Source organism: Brassica napus, chromosome C3 (genome assembly GCF_020379485.1).
Source record: "Brassica napus cultivar Da-Ae chromosome C3, Da-Ae, whole genome shotgun sequence".
NCBI classification, from domain to species: domain Eukaryota; kingdom Viridiplantae; phylum Streptophyta; class Magnoliopsida; order Brassicales; family Brassicaceae; genus Brassica; species Brassica napus.
The window spans coordinates 68,823,129-68,829,855 of NC_063446.1; positions in this window are offsets into that span (position 1 = coordinate 68,823,129).

The window sequence follows — 6,727 nt, forward strand, 5'->3', positions numbered from 1 at the left end:
GGCAATTCTCTCGGAACCGACATATTCCAAGTCTTCAACCTGGAAACAACCAAATCACAGTCCAAGTGTCGTCATCAAACCGACTCGGACTGTCGATCATTCTATTCCTCGAGAAAAAAAAGGGACGGAGTAGGTGCGTATACTATACTCGTATACTCCCATACTTCAAAAACATATTCAAACAATGCGATTTCTCGTCAAGATCAAGAAAACGCTTTCGACAAAAAAACACTTTCGACAAGAAAACACTTTCGACAAAGCAAACTCTCGTAGAAATATGCGGAGAAATATTCCTACAATGCGATGTCTTGTCAAGATCATCCTAAAAGCAAACGACAATCTGAGATTCGTCTGAACGCTAGGAACTGATCCAAACCATGTTGGAAAAATTCTCAAAGACTATACAGCATCTATCATCGCAATCATTCGTTTAGAAAACCTCGGCCAAACTTCAGAATGAAAGTCGATGATTTGTTGAAGTCATAAAGATCTTTTCCGATTTGATAAAACGAGTTTCGTATAAGAATCATTATACGAGAAATCTTCAGGCATCAAAGCATCACTCTCATTTTCCGTTGAACTAACCGACTCACGGAAAAACATCAAAAACATTTGCGACAAAGCAAAATCAAGAACAAAAGTAACAGAAAATACGACAAAGAGAACACGTCTTCCCCGCTCGTCGACTAAGTCTATCGCTGTTCAACTGATTCATTCAAGAAACCTGCAAAAACGTTTCGCGACTAGATCTCGGTGAAATAACCTTTGGTAAAACTCAATGAGTGACTCAGAGAAACTTTTACCGAAGAATAAAAACAAAAGCGAAAACGTTTCTCAATAATCTGCAGAAACATCGTTATTTTAACATCTCCAAATGTCGCGTCAATTTAATAAATTCGTAAAAACCGATCGCCCGTTACTTACGCAAAAAATCCTTCGTATAATCAGATCATTTCATACGAAGTAACTTTCGAAAGTAAACGTAACAGGTTTTACGAAAAAGTACTTTCCTTATAGCAAAAAACCAAGCTGTATGATCCGACATTGGACGACCAATATAAACTTTACTTTCTCGCACCACGATCTGAAAGGTCTCATTCTTTAGCCCCGCGACTCACTGGCATCCACTCTCATTCTGCTTGGTCACGTCCGAGCAGGAAATCATCCCGCAACTGACTCCGCACGGGCTCTGTATCGAGCTTCTTAGGCTTTATCTCCCTCGGAAACAAAGGAAACAACTTCCATACGAATAAAGGAAACATTATACGAAACTTTCATCGTATAAATTAACCCTAAAGTGGAAAAACGTTTTCTACCACCATGGGCATACTCGGCCTATCAATCTCGATAAACGCCATTCGTCACTCACCCAATTAACTCTTTCCTTAGAAGCCGAACTAGGTTACAACATCCCCTTTAAGGACGATTCTAACCGACTTGACCTTATTGACAGCACGAAAGTGTCATGGTCTAATCCTTTGGCAACAACATCCTTGGCTTAATGCTGAGCACAACCTTCATGCAAAGCCAAAACAATTGAGCAACCACCGCCCCAATAACATGACGGCTAAACGGTAATCCGGAATTTGTCTTGAAATGCCAAGTAACGATTACACAAACAATTATCGTACCACACAAAAACGGGAATCATACGGTAAATTCGTCATGTTATTGGAGCTCTCCTCGAAGCTCGGTCGCTACGTAGCGACCGAGCTCTCACCAAAGCTCGGTCGCTACGTAGCGATCAAGCTCTCACCGAAGCTCGGTCGCTAGCACGTACACGGCTCGGTCGCTACGTAGCGACCGAGCACGTACACGGCTCGGTTGCTACGTAGCGACTGAGCTCTCACCGAAGCTCGATCGCTACGTAGCGACCGAGCTCTCCCCGAAGCTCGGTCGCTACGTAGCGACCGAGCACGCACACGACTCGGTCGCTACGTAGCGACCGTGCTTTCTTAAAAATCGATACGACACGAATCCATGCATTCTCGTCTACTCTTTAATGCTATCTCCCGAAGACCGTAGCCAACCCATTTCATTTTTCTCGTCATTTGAAGTTATCAATCGAACTTTACGATAAAAACCGCGGAAAGTTTGTTTTTATCGAAAGAAGCCGTAATAAACGTTTCGAGTCAAACAACGGCCCAAAGAGACCTAAGACGTGACTCGAAACCCACTTACGATTTCTTAACCAAAAGCCCATAAACCGTAGGACGGTTTATGCTTGGTTCGCAAGGAAAGATAAATGTCAAGTTTCCGCGGATAAATACGAAGCATTCGAAGATAATTAGAAATATCGGGAAAAACGGAATATCTCCATTTTTAAGTTATGACGGCTTAAAGGCAGAAGAGGAAAAAGCGTAAACCGACCTAGGAGCGAGTATATAAGGAGTTCTAGGCGAGAGGCACGTGGGACAACTTTTTAGACTCAGAACTCTCGGCACTTAGAAACTCTGAGGCATTATTCTCGACATGCTCTATTTCCATGACTAGCACCCGATTACCAGACGAACATGCACAAGCAGTTCGACGGCTTAAAGGCAGAAGAGGAAAAAGCGTAAACCGACCTAGGAGCGAGTATATAAGGAGTTCTAGGCGAGAGGCACGTGGGACAACTTTTTAGACTCAGAACTCTCGGCACTTAGAAACTCTGAGGCATTATTCTCGACATGCTCTATTTCCATGACTAGCACCCGATTACCAGACGAACATGCACAAGCAGTTCGATCTCTTGGTTCACTCTTGAACTACGTTCGGCTTGATCCTCGAAAGGGGTACGTAGGCAGCCTTTCATAAGGTTCAGTCCGAAATCAATCAAAAACCTTTTATGTATTTTCTTCGTCTTTTGTTATCGAGCTGCGAGTCAACTAGGTTTGAGTTTTTAGGCCGCTAGAACTAGGTAACTCGCTGACAGCCTTTGCGGCCAAAGCTTTTATGATCTCTTGTAATGATCGTAACGCTCTCACGCGGACTCGAAATAAGATCTACAGTTTTCTCTAAACTCGTTTTTTATCTTTTCATGATTTCCGCATATATTTAGTCACTTGCCGTTGGCTCTCGCAGAGATCCGGGACCTCTGGAAAATTAGGGTTTTCCTAGTTTCCTAATTTAAACGTAAATCGACAGTGTGAATTTCGGTTCCCATAAATGTGGCAAATTTTTAATCACAAAAATAAAAACGAGTATCTTGGTACTTCGTTCCTTTGTATTGATATCAAGGTATGTGGTATCTTAATTATTTATCATAAGAAAGATTGAAAACAAATACAATTATTAACATAATGAAAATAGGGGGAGACAAGATTAGTAGCAGACTTCCAGTAGAAACAACTCAGATCCTGAAAGAAAATAAGATATATCAAATTCAGTATTTCTCCCTCTTACAAAATAATCAATGGTACAAGGTCACTACTCAACCATACATTATTCAAATCAACGCATCGACAAAGATTGATCGAATAGAAGAAGAAATCCCGATGATGCCTCATAACACATTCCATCCTCTCCTATACAAACAATTGATCAACCTAGCGACTGCTACAAACTACTTACCAGGTAAACATCAACGTTATTTTGTTTATTTATTAATAAGTATAACTCTAATTTCAATACAAACATTATTGCAGATGTGGTCGGGCAAATATTATTGATTCAAGGTACCAATATCAAAAATCCAGTTGCTACAACAAAGGTAGTAATTTGCATACTGCTAAGCAGGTACCGAGATTACATTAAACCCACCCCTTTATTTAATATTTTGAGTGAGTCAAACTTATTTACACTCACACATTACATACAGGTCAAAAAGGGTTCGCTTGACCTGAATGGACAATGCATCTGCTCTGTTTAGAGAGTTACATTGCAGGACAGACTTGAAACACGAAGTCGTAATCATTACAAGCATCAATCCCAGAGTGTGCAAAGGTAATATCTATCGATCTTATATGGTTGTTTTAAACGTTGTTTAATCAGTAAAATGCATAGTAACTCACTCCGACATATTCTTATATGACTACAGGAAAACTGATACTCACCTTAACACCTGCTACCCGCTTTTACTGTGACAATACTATTGATCTTATACGAAGCTTCAATCAGAGGAACAAAGTTAGTAATCACTCATGAGTGATCAACTAGGCTTTGGTCTATAGTCTATAACAATAATTCATTTTCATGGTTTTAAAAGAAGTTTGTTGCTTTTTATGAAACTTTATTAAACTTTTATCTACAGCATTTTTTCCCATGTTCTATTTTTCTTTTGCTCATTAAAAATTTAAACTACAACATTAATCCATTAAGTACACTACTTTTGTTTTTTAAACTGCAACACTTGGTTAATATCAAACCATTGATTGATACCTATCAGTGTGTATTTAGATTTTTTTTATTTTTATAGCCCATATTTTATGTTATTGTATTTTATGATTACGTTAGTAGTTTTAAATTGATTTTTATACCTAATTGAAACTGAAACATATTTTATAATTATGTTATTAAATTGATTTTTATAACTTCTTTACTATTCAACATATATTATTGTTGTAACTTATGGTGTATTTAAAAGACTTATAGAAAATTCAGTATTTCTTGGGTTATATATTAATGCTCCCAATAAAGCTTCACTGTTCTTCTTTGTATTGCTGATAACCAAAAATAAGATGTGGTTGTGGGATAGTAGTTCATGTATTTTGTATTGTATAATTTACTGAATTTTTAGTGGTTAGTTTTTTAGGAAATGTTATATTGAAACCTAATTATCTACACAAACAAATTAACTTATAAAGAAATTCTTTGGATAGTAAGAGTAATATTATAGAGGCATATTATGTGACAATACATTTTTGTAAAGGAATTAAAACCCACACAGACTTACAAATACACATGATTTTATTTTGATACAAAATCATATTAAATCTCATATTTACATGTGATATAAACAACTGATAAGGCAGTCCAGACAATATTTAATATATATTTAATATATATTAAACATATATTAATTATCATAATATCATTTCTAAGTTTATATCATTGGTTTCATAGTTTTTATAAATATCAATTATAAGCTTGAAATTCCCAAATATGGAAATGGGCTGGGCCATTAGTTAATCAAAACAAAATATAGAGACTGATTAAATACAATTCAAATCGGACAGGCACGGTATATTACTAATCGCAATTGGCCCAAATTGCCAGTCACGTCAAGTTAGAGATTCGAGATTTTCTTCTTCTTCCTTCACTCCACCGCTATCTCTTTGAATCTCATCGCCATGGCTAATCAGAGCAGTTCTTCTACCGGTCGACGTTGTAGGTTCAGTGAAGTCGGCTATTCCTTCGGAGAAAACTATTGTTACCGAGCAGAAGTTCCATTCGCATCATTCGAGGAGCGTCTCCAACGAAGCCGACGTCTATTCCCCAGCACTGTTCTGATCATCGGAGATAAAACTCACCGTTTTCCTAGCATGATTTGAAATTATGATATTAGATGATTACTTAGCATTGTTTAGGACTAAGTTCTTTAACTCAATCGATCAAAAAAATAATAATTATAAATATATGTAGACAACCATGAATGATTAAACACATTAACTCTTTATATAAGCCAAAAATGGAAATTTTGCCGAAAATAAAAAAAATGTTGATATCAGGGTTCGAACCCTAGACAAGAGCATATGCGAAGGCTACTCAACCGATAGACTAAAGACACACATTGCAAATATATGCCAAACACTAAACATATCTATGAACCGCTCGGGAAGATTTAATTGCTTCTTCTTCCATTTTAACAAGGGAAACTCGACCCTTCCTCTTCAATATTTCAACTGCCTTCCAATCCAATCTCTTCGCCATGGCTGATCAAAATCTTTCTTCTTCTGTTCGAACTAGGATTCGGAAGTTTAGCGAGATTGATAACGCACATGGAGAATACTTCCAATTCCGATCGCGAGTCCCGTTCAAGTCGTTTGATGATCGTCTACAAGAAAGTCGATTGATATTCTCCGGAACAGTTTCGCCAATCGGGGGTTATTCTCAGCGTCATCACAGCCGCGAAGCCACTATCGGGTATCGCTCTCTTTGTCTCCAAGGTTTTGTGGTTCAAGGTTATCTAGATCCTAGGAATCGTCTTTTAGAGGATGTGTCTAGGGTTATTGATAACATAGGGTGGTGTTACACGGTGTTGCATGTGAATCTGTTCTGTCCTAGAGTTGTGAGAGAGTTCATCTCTAACAAAATATTCAACGAGGATGGAGCTCTTATTCGGGGATTTGTGTACCGTTTCTCCCCTTCGGTGATCAACCAATTGATGATGACACCGACTGTCAAACACTCCTTTCAGTGGAAAGACGTTGTGCTGAAGCAGGCAATCACACACCTCACCAGGGGTCAATGCTCTGGATGGACGGGATTCAATCTCAATGCTCTGCTTAATCCCTTCCAAGTTCTATACCGTGTGTGTGAGCGTAATTGGCTTCCAGGTCCGGATTCTGATTTGATGATCAAAAAGCGTCACCGCCTCCTGTATGCTGTTGCCAAACGCAAAGAAATCGACTTTGGTCAGCTTGTGTATGAACAAGTGATCGACATGACCCGCGTCACAGACTTGGACACAAGCTTGATATTTCCAAATCTTATTTATCAGCTCTTGGTGCTTCAAAAAGAAGTCCCTCTGTTACCGGGAGATGAAGAACCTATTGAAAGAGGTCTCCCCATCTATGACTCAGGAAGT